At 41.3% G+C, this 15,167-nt stretch overlaps 1 protein-coding gene across 1 annotated transcript in view; it reads left to right on the top strand.

Annotated features, from left to right (window-relative positions):
* The window catches only part of LOC126419567 (homeobox protein DBX1-like), a 135,173-nt gene that overhangs the window by 31,250 nt on the left and 88,756 nt on the right, over window positions 1-15,167 (top strand). The window lies entirely within an intron of this gene.

The following is a 15,167-nucleotide window of genomic DNA, read 5'->3' as shown; positions in this document are numbered from 1 at the left end:
ACGTTAACTGGAATACTCTCTTTCAAATTCTGAAGGTGGCAGGGGTAAAATACAGGGAGCGAAAGGCTATTTACAATTTGTACAGAAACCAGATGGCAGTTATAAGAGTCGAGGGGCATGAAAGGGAAGCAGTGGTTGGGAAAGGAGTGATACAGGGTTGTAGCCTCTCCCCAATGTTATTCAATCTGTATATTGAGCAAGCAGTAAAGGAAACAAAAGAAAAATTCGGAGTAGGTATTAAAATTCATGGAGAAGAAGTAAAAACTTTGAGATTTGCCGATGACATTGTAATTCTGTCAGAGACAGCAAAGGACTTGGAAGAGCAGATGAACGGAATGGACAGTGTCTTGAAAGGAGGATATAAGATGAACATCAACAAAAGCAAAACGAGGATAATGGAGTGTAGTCAAATTAAATCGGGTGATGCTGAGGGGATTAGATTAGGAAATGAGACACTTAAAGTAGTAAAGGAGTTTTGCTATTTAGGGAGTAAAATAACTGATGATGGTCGAAGTAGAGAGGATATAAAATGTACACTGGCAATGGCAAGGAAATCATTTCTGAAGAAGAGAAATTTGTTAACATCGAGTATAGATTTAAGTGTCAGGAAGTCGTTTCTGGAAGTATTTGTATGGAGTGTAGCCATGTATGGAAGTGAAACATGGATGATAACCAGTTTGGACAAGAAGAGAATAGAAGCTTTCGAAATGTGGTGCTACAGAAGAATGCTGAAGATAAGGTGGGTAGATCACGTAACTAATGAGGAGGTATTGAATAGGATTGGGGAGAAGAGAAGTTTGTGGCACAACTTGACTAGAAGAAGGGATCGGTTGGTAGGACATGTTTTGATGCATCAAGGGATCACAAATTTAGCATTGGAGGGCAGCGTGGAGGGTAAAAATCGTAGAGGGAGACCAAGAGATGAATACAGTAAGCAGATTCAGAAGGATGTAGGTTGCAGTAGGTACTGGGAGATGAAGAAGCTTGCACAAGATAGAGTAGCATGGAGAGCTGCATCAAACCAGTCTCAGGACTGAAGACCACAACAACAACAACAAAGTGGTTTCCGATTTATAAAGTTCAGCGAGTATCTCCATCGCGTTCCTTTCACGACTTTCCATGTTAGGAAACGACCACACTACTTCAAACACAAAGGACATTACTATCAACATACCAGAGTAACATCATGTAAACAGCGATAGGCCTCACTTTCGAATTTCTCTGACGTCGACACGAAGACATAGGGCGAACTGAAATCTCCAGACCTGAAACCTGGGTGGACGACTCGCGCACACTCTCTGATCTGGGCAGCTGCACAGAGAAGTATGCTTATGAGATCAACTTGCGCTAGTAGGAGCCGGTAACTCTTAAGCGCTTTCGCTAGGACGTCATTGTAAGAAACTAAGAGTTATGCTTTCATCAAAATTGTTTTACATACAAAATTTGCATTTCCGAGCATGGTTTCCTTGTCAAAACTTTACCTACTAAATCCCCTCTAGTATCCTTAGAAGCCTGTAATAGGAATTGTTAAACACCCTGTATATCATTATCGGGTCGCAGGCGTGTGAACACTCCAACATCAACAAGTGATTAATTACATTTGTTGTTATTAATAAAACCTTGATAATGCTTTTAGCAAACATTTGAACTGTATTATCAACTTCAGCATGTTTAATACGTTGCTAGTAATAACACATATCTCTTACACTAAACCTACTTTTACTATTTACTTATATTAAATTTCTGTTTTCTTATGTCAGACAAGTTTCTCACGATCTTATCCGTGTATTTTCTCTCATAAGCTTTGTATGTAATAATTAGTGTATGGTTCATTACATCTGTTTTTGTGATTTGGCGCGCACTCTCGCCTAGCCACGGGTGGGACCACCACAAAGTGTCATAGCCACTGACCTATGCCCGTCGGTGCCAAAATTCAGATCTCCTGGGGCACGTTCCAGTGAATTCAGAGTGTATACATGATAGTTTTGTCCTGTAAGCACGCCCCCGCACCTTCTGCCCTAGCAAGCGCACAGCAAACCCAACGCAAAGAATCAAGTTCCTTACATCTGTAGTTTATATAGCTGTATAGGAGTTTTGTGTCATTGCAAACTACAACTCAGTACTGTGTTCTGACAGTCAGTAAATTCTCGTTCTAGACGACATAAATGTTAACTGTCTGGACTCCTTAAAATCGATGGTTTATACAGTTGTGGCTGTCAGAGTATATGACAGCGCCTAAAAAGACATACAGGGTGATTCAAAAACTTTGCATCAAATACCTAGGGGTGAGAGGTCACGACATGGGGAAAATCTCTGTTGGTTCGTCATAGACGGGGGACATGGACTGGATAAATGCTTGTCAATATTAATGACACTCTCTAAGGCGCTGCAGTCATGGACTGTGCGGCTGGTCCCCGTGGAGGTTCGAGTCCTCCCTCGGACATGGGTGTGTGTGTTTGTCCTTAGGATACTTTAGGTTAAGTAGTGTGTAAGCTTAGAGACTGATAAGCTTAGCAGTTAAGTCCCCTTAGATTTCATACACATTTGAACATTTTGGGCATATTAATGAAATTCACCAACAGCCACGTAACTTAAGATGTTATTTTATTTTATTTTGAAGGCTACCAGTTTCAGTACACTATGCCATCTTCAGACCGCTGCATAATGAAAGAGTATACATGTAATGTATGTCAGGATGTACAATGAAAGCTTACAGAAAGTGACAGGTAATTACAACAGCGCTTAAAGCTTAAAAATGAAAGTAGTGGCGTTAAACCAAATCTCTGCGTACATCCAACACAGTAGAATAAAACATGTATACATATTTTTCTCTTAATATGTCGACTGCCGCTGGATTTTGCGTCAAGTTGTTTTTTGATGCTGTGATAACTAATTATATCACCAGTTGTGATAGTACCTAACCCGTAAATATGCATACCATTGTCCTTCATAGATTACTGTGTGACATTTTACTTTAAATGAAGATAGGTCCTCAAATATACTAGGCGTTTTCTCGTCGACAAAAATTTTATGAAAAGACAAGCTTTGTTTCAGCGAAGCTCCTGATAGTTCTAATCTTTTTAATGTTTCTGCATGTTCTCTTGTAAATCTGTGGTGTTCAATAGCTTTATGACTAACAAATGTGTACACATGTTTTAGTCTATTGTGCTGGATGTGCACAGAGATTTGGTTTAACGCCACTACATTCAATTGTAGCTTTAAGCGCTGTTATGATTACCCGTCACTTTTTGTAAACTTGCTTTGTACACCCTGATATACACAGCATATTTTCTCTTTTATTTTGCAGGAACCTGAAAATGGCATAGTGAAATGCTGAAACTGGTAGACTTCAAAATAAAATAACATTTTAAGTTACACAACTGTCAGTGAATTTCATTGACATTGACAATGGGGCAAATTCTGTTAGAGGCAAACTGTTCGATGACGCTTACCAACGACGTTAGGCGTTCTTTTGCATTGGTTATGCCCCTGAGGGACGACAAGGTGTAGGTACTCTGCGACGTGCGTATGCATTGTGCGTTGCCTATAATACAGTCAGGTGCTCCATATGAAAGAGGCTAGCCATAGCAAAATTAACGTTCCTGATTCGCTTTTAAAATATCTTTCTCCTCTCACAGACACTTGTTGTTATGTTTCCTTGTTAAACAATCACTCTTTCAATCTACTGAGATAGGTAATATCCTGCACATCTGGTCAGTACACCCTCCTATTTCGGTGAAATCTCGTCTTCCAGGACCGGCGAATACTAAAGCCCGCCTGGCGCTTCCGGAAAGCGCCAGCGAACATTTTGTCTCAAACGAAAGTTGTTTCCCATGACATGATGTGTCACCCTTACACGTTTGATCCAAAGACTGGAACACCATGTATAGTCTCATAACAAGGGAAAATGTAAAACGTGGCCCTATTGAATATTCTCTTCAAATACTCTGGGCAGACTAGGCTATGGCCACTGAATTCTTAATGTGTGCGATGTCTAGGAACAGAAGTTGGCACGGTTATGTGAAGATAAAAATAACATGGACAAGCGAGATAGTTATCGGTGGATCACCTTTGTAGAGAGGAAAACTGCTTACAGTATCTAGAGAATTTTCCTGGTATTGAAGTCTACTTCGCCTAAAGGCATTCCTACCAGTTGGTCACAGTTGGTTCTGGAGATGTCCGAAATAGTGCCGCGATTAAAATCTTCGTTTTGTATACAGGAGGAGCGAGTTTCAAATTCCTGATGAGTAATCCTGATTTAGATTTTCGGTAATCACTCCAGGCGACTGCCTGGGTGATTCCTTTCATAGCGCATATCCTTTTGCATCTAAACTTCTGCTTCTCTCGTGACTTCATTGCTGATAGTAGGCTGAAGTACAGCCTTCTGTGCTTTCAGTTGTGAGGTGTATGCTGATTATTGTATTCGCCGCAACTATATACAAGAACATTTTCACTTTATGGATGACCACATACTGGCATACTGAAAAGTAGTTTAATATGTATATTCGTAATCAGGCTATTCACAAACATGCGTATATAAATTGTGAAACGCACAACTTCACAAGAATAATTAGTCCAGAGTCAAAATAGTTTTTGTTGTTTCTGCTCCTGAGCTTTGTTAAATTGTAGAAATTTCATATCGTAACACGTGAAGCTGCTGAACAATTTATTTTTAGTTGAACGACTGGTTTGGTGTCAGAGACCATTTTACAGTATCCGTTGTACAACGTAATGAATACAGAACATGCATAGTGCTCAAAAGATACTTGAACACTATACTAAGATACACAGAATATATACAGTCTTTGTTAATAACAGGTGTTACATATATCCCATAAAACAGTTGTCAGAATGTAGCATTTGCAAATAATATTTTGTAATGGAGTGGTAGATGCATAGTGTGTCCATTACACAACCATCCAGAGAATACATCAAATGAAATGACAAAGAATTGCTATTATGAATAGTATTATTCCGGAATGAGATTTTCACTCTGCAGCGGAGTGTGCGCTGATATGAAACTTCCTGGCAGATTAAAACTGTGTGCCGGACCGCGATACTTTTTTAGTAGTATTATTGTTCGTAGTACAATATGACGAAATTTTTGAATACTTTTTTTGTTTATCGATTCAAGTTGTTCGCTTAAAATTAAGTTTGGACATTTTTGTTTGTTTTTCAATTCAAGTTGTTCATTTAAAATAAAGTTGGAATCTTTAGCATAATGCGAAAAAATTCCAATCTCTTCCATGACATTTATATACCTATCTGTCTCTATTTTGTGTAGAATAGTAACACTGGTTTCAGTTTTCTCTGCTACATCCTTTTCCTCCGTTTGTGTGACTAGGTCAATGGATTGCTTTTATCAGTGTTACAACATTATTTATATTGTGTACATGTTTTCTACCTGTTCGCCCAATGTAAAATTTATTGTAGTTGTTACACTGTATTTTATATATGTCAGATGGGTCGCAATGGGGTATGGAGTAAAATTTATGTCCTATATTGGATTGCATTGTATTACCAGTCCGAAAACAATTTTTTATTTCTGTTATACGAAATATATAGCGAATTTTGTCAGGTATTTGTCCGATATTTGGAAAAACTGCATATTTTTGTTTCTGTTTTTTCTCCTCATTTATTAAGGCTTTATATCGCTTAGCTGTCTTATAGCGCTTATTTTTCTTATTGCTATAGATTTTATTAATTGAATCAGGGTTGTATCCTTTTTCTGTGGCTATGTGTTTCAATTTATTTAACTTAATATCAGTGTTCTTATTAGATAGTGATGAGCGGGTTATTCTATCTGTCATGGAATGATAAAAAACGCTTTTTTTATGTGTCGTAGGAGGACATGAAGTATTATAAGTATTATGAATTATCCCATTAAACGTGATTGGTTTTCGGAAAACATTAGATGCAATATGAGTTCCATTTACATTGTAGATAATGACATTTAAAAGTTAATGCTCTCCTCTTTTTCATATTCAGTGATATATTGTATGTTTTTGTGAAGTTCTTTGAATTTCCGATGACGTGTTGCATTGAACAAAATAATCGTGTTATCTAAATAATGCCCCTAATACATTTACTTGCCAGTTAAAGACTTAACCACGGACTGTAACCTTGCAGGAACATTACTCAACTTTTTCTTGACCATGAAGAAAATAAGCTCTTCAAAGGCCAAGTATTGCTAGTTGACAAGACAATGCATTAGAGATGTTATAGAGATGCAAATCAACTTTCCCTTCATCCATAACGTTGTACAACAGGTACTGGGAAAAGTTCTCTGACAGAAACCGGTTTTACAATTAAAAATAAATTTTTCATTAGCTCCGCATGTTACAATATGTCACTTCTACAGTTTAGAATGAACTTTCGATGCCATATTAAGATTCAAATATGTTATGAAGTTCCACTGAAGGCCTAACAGACTGATCACATGCGTCACTCAGCTTCCCGGCCGGTGGGCCCAACAGAAATGTTTACGGGCTACACCGCTCTAAATGGACGTACGGTGAGAGACGGGTGTGGCGAAAGAGATATGACTATCGGTTATCGATTCCCACCGAATCAGTCACTCCATCCGTGAAATTATAGATAGCACATTCAACAGTGAGTGATGCAGTGATCAAATGAATACATCACACAGTTATAAAGGTCAGACCTCATCCGCAGAAGCTAAAAAAAATTACCGCATAAAACGGTAATCTGACATTTCAGTATAGCCTCAGACATCCCTGAGAGTAATAAACTTTATTGCAATCGAAATGCGATCTCCTGCTAGCATCGAATGGACGATGAGGCTCGGCATATTATGAGGCACCATGCAGGAAGTTGTATTAGTCGGACAAATGAAATTATTCAATTGGAACAGACACTGTCACATTGTTATAACGCGAGTTTTGATTATGCTAAACATTACTGTACAAATTATGCTCACTGTTCCCCCAGGTGTAGCATGGGCAACATGAACGTCCCTGAGAGTAATTAAATTGCCGAGAATAAATGTTACTTGTGGCTCACGCGTTTTGGAAGCTCATCCGCGCGTATAATGCTGTACGTAATGTGCAAATGATACATGCAGAGTGTGAGCAATTGTGATAGGTACATTACAGGTATAAGGAGTGTACGGAAAAGGGAGGTTACAGATTAACTTCCCTTCGATATCTTTAATCGATCACGACCTAAGTAAAACTACCCTAGAATTATACAATGATTTAGGGAAGCAATGATAACCCTGTATTTGGTTGGCTGCACAGAGATAAACCTACTGCTTTTAACCTGAATCCAGCGCCATAACCCTTACACGATCTCAATCGGTATGTACCTTGATATTTATATCACTGTTGATGACACGAAGACTGTTAACATGTTCGTAGTAACATAGATATCTTATACCTCCTTTATTGTCCTCTCGTTTAAACAATCAAATCCAGGAGAGAAATCGCTTACAACAGCATTTACAGGCACATAAATTCTCTGTAAACCACTATGAAGTGCAAGACAGAGGGTACTTCCTATTGTACCTGTTATTAGGACTTTTTCCTGTTCCATTCATGTATGGAGCGCGGGAAGAATGGCCGCTTAAACGCTTCTGTGCGCGCTATAAACGATGTAACCTTGTCCTCGCGATACGTACGGGAGCGATAAGTAAGGAGTTGTGATATATTGCTGGATTTGTCATTTCAAGCTACTTCTTGAAAATTTGTTAGCAGGCTTCCTCAGTATAGTTTGTGCCTATCTTCAAGCGTTTGCCAGTTCAGTTTTTTCTGCATCTTCGTGACACATGACACTTTTCTACGGGTCAAACAAAGCTGTGAGCATTCGTGCCGCCTTTCACTGTACATATTCATTATCCTTTGGAGTATTGTCCAGTGATTAGGAAAACGGCACGCTGCCACATTTGCTACGTTTCTGGAAATATGCGAGGACGAATTCAATCATTGTGTGATTAAGTGTTATCACTACTTATCTGGAAGTGGGAGATTTGGAAGTGATCACATGTTCAAAGCAATTTTACATCCAAACGCTGCATTTTCGGACATAAGTCCTTTATCAAAACTTGAACTACTATGTCTCTTTTCAATCCTTGGAGGCTTGTAATAAAAACTGTGAAGAATCTGTATGCAGATTACGTAACCGTATTTTCAGTCAGCACCATCTCCACGTACATAGGGTGTTGCGCATAGGGACCAACGTAGGTATACGCATATGAAGGGTAATTCAGTAAGATAGGCAAATATTTTAATATGTTATCCTACAAGTAAAACCAAAGAAAAAAGTTCTTATAAACATAGGTCCGCAAATGTTAAGTCACGGGGTTATCGCTGATAAAAGATTTTGCCTGAAATTTAGCAACTTCCCTACTATAAAGCCATCGAAAAACTATGAGAGGTTAAAGTAAAGCACGATTTCCATTTACTTTGTTGTTGTTGATCTGGTGAATCTAATAAAACATGTGCCAGACGCGTATCTGCAGTATTTCCAGAAGATCCAGAGAAGCAAAGATGTAATTTCATAAAATTTTTAATTTATTAACTACTTGACCCAGTTCGTTTTGTAAATTCCAGACAATTGCACAAAGTTTTCAACAGAAGTTGTAGAGAATTTAATTTTGGAAAAATGATGGTAATAACGTTAACTGTGTCATATAATCTGCCTTTATTAATACCATAGCACAGGTGAATTCATGTTAAACCGAAAAATACAAAGCTCAGTGTTAATGAAGTTGTACAGTGTAGTTACAATTTCACAATACTTTCACAACAAATGTACAAAAATATCTCCACCTAGTTCAATGCATTTAGCTGCAAGTGTATGAACAGATTTTGTTGCTCGTTTCAGTTTCACAGCGTTGTTCTTAATTTCATGTCTGCAGCTCGTTTCTAGTGGATAGCGTTGCTGCCTTTGGATCACGGAGTCCTGGGTTCGATTCCCCGCCGGGTTGGGGATTTTCTCCGTTCGGAACTGGGTGTTTGTGTTGTCCTCATAATTTCATCATCATTTGTGAAAGTGGCGAGATTGGACTGTGTGAAGATTGCGCATTTGTACTGCCGCTGATAACCGCACTATTGAGCGCCTCACAAACCAAATATCATCATCATCATCGTCTTAATTTCGTCTATTGCGTTCATAACGCACTCAAGTAAATCCTCACGTGCATTGACTTTGTCATCATAAACTATGTCTGTCATCCATCCCCATACACAAAAATTCATTGGTGTTAAATCGGGCGGTTGGGGTGGCCACAGACGTGTAGCACCACGACCATTCCATTTCTGGGGGAAATGTTCATTTAAATGTGTAGTAATCGCGCTGGTGAAATGTGGAGGCGCGCCGTCATGTTGAAAATACATTTGGAATCGCATCTTCAAGCAAGCGGGGCATTCCTTCTTGAAGGAATTGTAAGTACGTCTCGCCAGTTAGACGTCTTGGGAAAATGAATGGTCCAATAAAGTGTATGTTGATTATACCACACCACACATTCATGGTAAATCTCTGCTCGAAATTGCGCTGCGCTGTTGCATGTGGGTTTGCTTCAGACCATACGTGCTCGTTGTGTAAATTGTTTATACCATCTTGAATAAACTGTGCCTCATGAGTAATTGAAAATCATTTGTGTAACTGACGATTAGTATTTAACCAGTTGCACAACTACAAGCGAAGAGCAGGATCTCCCGTATGTAAATGACCCACTTTTTGTCTGTCGTAAGGTTACAGATTATTGTACGTCCGTGTACGCCATAACATAGGCTGTGGAATGCCTAATCGTTGAGAGATACGTCGTGTACTGGTACTCTGGCTACGTTGAACAGTATCCATAATATCCTCATCATCGTCTCCACGTATCGAGCGCTCGTACTGATTATGAACGCTAGGTAGAGAACCTGTCTCCCCTAACATTAGAAATACTCCGCTAATGGTTCGTGCATTCGGAATCCCCCGAGTTGGTTCAAATGGCTCTGAGCACTATGGGACTAAACATCCGAGGTCATCAGTCCCCTAGAACTTAGAACTACTTAAGCCTAACTAACCTAAGGACATCACACACTTCCATGCCTGAGGCAGGATTCGAACCTGCGACCGTAGCGGTCTCGCGGTTCCAGACTGAAGCGGCTTTAACCGCTTGGCCACACCGGCCGGCTCTCCGAGTTTGATAACGTACGCAATATTCGTTAACTGCAGTCGTAGCATTACCATCACATTTGGGATAAATAAACACCATATCGGTGTATTCCTCTGTCGTAAATTTGAAAGGCTCCCTATTTCATAAATAATTTGCACACTACAACAGTTACTGTGTGGCTTGACTTAGAGACGCTGTTGTTATTATGTTCTTTCACTGAACAATACAGAAAACTAACTCGTTTCAAGGTTAGGAAACGACTGAAACAAGTCACTAACTATGCCAACAATGACATAAACGTTTCTACGTTCTTAATGGAAAGCAAACAAATTTACCTGTATAATAATATTTGCTTCTCTGGATGTTCTGGAAAACTACTGCAGGTACACGTCTGGACATGTTTTATTAGATTCACCACACCCATAACAACAAAATAAATGGAAATCGTGCATTACTTTAACCTCGTACAGTTTTGCGATGATTTTTTTCTTTAGATTTGCTTACCTTCGTGAATCACCCTGTAGAGGATGTCTCACTGTTGTGGTACAACGTAAAGGGTGAGAAGCGAATAGTGAAACATGTAAATAGTCCTAATAAACACAGGTCCGGAAAACAATTGTTTCCCCGATAACAATCATGGACAAGTGCAATGTTACAATGCTGTTAATGTATAAGGCCACGTTTATTTCGAGACGCCGCGAGTGAGACGTAACTTACCAAGTGATAAACTGCCGTCTTTTGATATTATCTTGTTTGTGGATACATAAGTTCTGGCAAGCGGCGTTTTGACAACAAGTATATATATCGGACGTGGCTCGCCAATACAATGGCCTCCCAGATACCCCTTTTTTAAATTGTTGGTTTTTTTTCTTTCTAAGGTGGTATTTGAAATCTTTGGTGCATTCTAGCCCTCTTGCTGGCGCCGATGAACTCCGGGAACACATTGAGGATGGTTGTCAATGCACTCGGAACACGCCTGGGATTGTTGAACGTGTAAGGGCGTCGACGAAGAGTCGGGTTGAAGACTGCTTTCACATGAACAGTGGTCACATGGAACACTTCCTATGATGTGTTTGTTCACAAATGCATATCTTCAGTCTGAGTCCTTGGAGAAGCTGTTGCAACATGATCATGTACTGTGTTGTGATAGGCCCGCCCAGTTTTTAGGCGGTTTTCCATCTGCCTCGGCAAATGCGGGCTGCTTCCCCTTATTCCGCCTCAGCTACACTATGTCGGCGATTGCTGCGCAAAGGGGTTACACTCGTCTGGTATGAGACGTTCCCTGGGCGGTCCACCGGGGGCCGAACCGCACAATAACCCTGGGTTCGGTGTGGGGCGGCGGAGGGGTGAAGTGGACTGCGGTAGTCGTCGTGGGGCTGCGGACCACTGCGGCTGCGGCGGAGTCGGAGCCACTCCGTCGTTTCTGGGTCCCCGGTTAACATAACATAACTGTGTTGTGATACGCAGTATAGGGGAAGCCGTTGGTTTCCGGACCTATGTTTATTAGTTTCATTGTACTCTGCTCGGCTTTTTCATTTGCATCTACACTGCCCAGTCCATTAATGTGACCACTGTCAAAAGCCTGAATAACCACTTTTAGGAGCGCGGACGTTTTCAAAGAGAATCGGCGAGGTACTGGAAGGAACTGATAGGCATGTGGGGCCACGCTGACTCCAGTGCTGTGGCCAGCTGCGCCAGATTTCTAGGATGAGGATCCATGGCGTGAACAGTCCGATCGAGATGGTTCCACATAGTCTCGATTGGATTTAAATCCGGGGAGCTCCAGTTGAGTATGGTAAATGGAAATGAGCGTTTGGCGTCATTGGCCGGGGGGCCCCTTACGGGGCACGTCCGGCCGCCTTGGTGCAGATCTTATTACATTATTACATTCGACGCTACATTGGGCGACCGGCGCGCCGGATGGAGATGAAATGATGATGAAGACAACACACCCAGTCCCTGAGCGGGGTAAGTCGCCGACCTAGCCGGAAATCGAAGCCGGGTCCGTTGGACGGCAATCCGTCACGCTGACCACTCAGCTATTGGGGCGGACAGTTGAGCACGGTGAACTCATCCTGGTGCTTTTCGGACCGCGCACAGACACTGCGAGCTCTGTGACACCTTACATTGTTCTGCTAGCAGATGTCATTATGCCGAGGAAATAACTAATTGCCTGTATTGTTGGACATAATTCTCAACGGTAGATGCACATTTTTGTTGATGTTTTTGCGCCTTCCAGAATGACGACCACCCAGGAATGCCACGAAAACGTTCCCCAGACCATAACGCCCACTTATCCGGTCTGGATCCTTCCGAAGCTTGTTACAGGCCCGAACAAGACCTAATCGAGCATAAAATATGAGTCATCTGGAACGGCCGCCTGTCGCCGCTCAGTGGACGTCTAGCAGTTGGGGTACTGGCATGTACATTCCAGCCTTCGCCGCCGATGATCAGCAGTCAGCGTTGGTGCACGAACCAGGTGCCTGCTGTGGACGCCCATATTATATAACGTTCGCTGAACAGTTGTTGAGGAGATACTGTTAGTCGCTCGTTGGTTGATACGAGCGGTCAACTGCTCAACAGTTGCACGTCCATTCGTCCTTACACATCTCCACAGCCGTTGTTCCTCCATGTTACCTATGGCCTGTGGTGCACCACAGTTACCTCAGCGCCAGTTTTGGATAGCGCCATTTTAGAATGCACGGTATATTTTAACCACGGCGGCGCGCGAACATTTTACAAACTTAGCTGTTTCGAAAATGCTCCCGTCCTTGGCCCGAAAGTCAATGGTCAATCCTTTTTGCACGTCAGATTAATAGCTCCATTTCGGCATTAGGACAACGACTGCACTGTTATCCGAGCCCCCGTGACACGCTTTATATAACATTCATTGCCTACGCTGCCACCTGCCGTCTGTGAGTGGTTATATGGTAGAAAACCCAAAGAGATTCAGGTCGTATGTAAAGTATACCAGTGGCAAAAAACAATCAATATCGTCGTTGCGCGATAGCCATGGAAATGTTACCCATGACGGTGCCGCTAAAGCGGAGTTACTAAATACAGTTTTCCGTAATTCCTTCACGAAAGAAGACAAAGTAAATATTCCAGAATTCGAAACCAGAACAGCTGTTATCATGAGTGACATAAAAGTAGATACCTTAGGTGTTGCGAAACAACTCAAATCACTGAAGAAAGGTAAGTCTTCCGGTCCAGATGGTATACCAGTCAGGTTCCTTTCAGAGTATGAAGACACAATAGCGACTTTCTTAGCAATCATATACAACCGCTCACTTGACGAAAGGTCTGTTCCTAAAGACTGGAAAGTAGCACAGGTCACACCAATATTCAAGAAAGGAAATAAGAGTAACCCATTGAATTACAGACCCATATCACTGACCTCAATCTGCAGTAGGATTTTGGAGCCCATACTGTACTCGAACATTATGAATCACCTTGAAGAAAATGACTTATTGATACATAACCAACAACGATTCATAAAATATTGTTCTTGTGCAACACAGTTAGCTCTTTATTCCCATGAAGCAATGAGTGCTGTCGACAAGGGATCTCAGATCGATTCCTTATTCCTAGATTTCCAGAAGGCTTTTGACACCGTTCCTCACGAGCGACTATTAATCAAATTGCGTGCATATGGAGTATCGTCTCAGTTGTGTAACTGGATTCGTAATTTCCTCTCAGAGAGATCACAGTTCGTTGTGACAGACGGTAAATCATCGAGTAGAACAGAAGTGATATCTGGGGTTCCGCAAGGTAGTATCATACGCCGTCTGCTGTTCCTGATTTACATAAATAATCTAGGTGATATTCTGAGCAATCCCCTTAGATTGTTTGCAGATGACGCTGTAATTTGCCGTCTAGTAAAATCATCAGACGATCAATTCCAGTTACAAAATGATCTAGAGAGAATTTCTGTATGGTGCGAGACGTGGCAATTGGCACTAAACAAAGAAAAGTGCGAGGTCATCCACATGGGTACGAAAAGAAATCCGATAAATTTTGGGTATATGATAATTGCACAAATCTAAGGGTTGTCAAATCGACTAAATACCTAGGAATTACAATTACGAGCAACTTAAATTGGAAAGGCCACATAGATAATATTGTGGGGAAGGCGAAACAAAGACTGCGCTTTGTTGCCAGAACACTTAGAAGATGCGACAAGCCCACTAAAGAGACAGCCTACATTACACTTCTCTGTCCTCTGCTGGAATATTGCTGCGCGGTGTGGAATCCTTACCAGGTAGGATTGACGGAGGACACCGAAAAAGTGCAAAGAAGGGCAGCTCGTTTCGGGTTATCGCGCAGTAAGGGTGAGAGTGTCACTGATATGATACGCGAGTTGGGGTGGCAGTCACTGAAACAAAGGCGGTTTTCTTTGCGACGAGATCTGTTCACGAAATTTCAATCACCAGCATTCTCTTCAGAATGAGAAAATATTTTATTGATCACCCACCTACGTAGGGAGAAAAGATCATCATAATAAAATAAGAGAAATCAGAGTTCGAACGGAAAGATTTAGGAGTTCCTTTTTCCCACGCGCCATTCGAGAGTGAAATGGTAGAGAAGTGGTATGAAAATGGTTCGATGAACCCTCTGCCAGGCACTTAAGTGTGAATTGCAGAGTAACCATGTACATGTAGATGTAGGCGTCGAATATATGCGGTAGTCGCGTTAATGTGAATGGACCGTGAATAATAGACGAACTAATAGTGAAACACATTTTGTATTCAGACAGCAGATTTTATTACCAGAGTCTGTGATGGCTTATAAGATGAAGAAATATCGTTCGAGATAGATGTAAATATTTTACATATGTCGTAGTATCCGCCAAGTGTAGCGTTCATGAGAAGTGTGAGACTGTGAGGAACCGGATACAGACTTCAGCGGATGGTGACCGTAAGCTTGAGCTCACCGTTAACAGCCCTGCGCTGGTCGTGTGTGCAATTAAGGAAACCACTCGAGTGCATACAGTGGATTAGCGCTCCAGTGCTCTGGCAGGGTGCGGCTATGTAAGTGCGGG

The sequence above is a fragment of the Schistocerca serialis genome, chromosome 9 (genome assembly GCF_023864345.2).
Source record: "Schistocerca serialis cubense isolate TAMUIC-IGC-003099 chromosome 9, iqSchSeri2.2, whole genome shotgun sequence".
NCBI classification, from domain to species: domain Eukaryota; kingdom Metazoa; phylum Arthropoda; class Insecta; order Orthoptera; family Acrididae; genus Schistocerca; species Schistocerca serialis.
The sequence above is the reverse complement of the archived record's forward strand: the minus strand, read 5'-3'. Positions and strand labels throughout refer to the sequence as shown.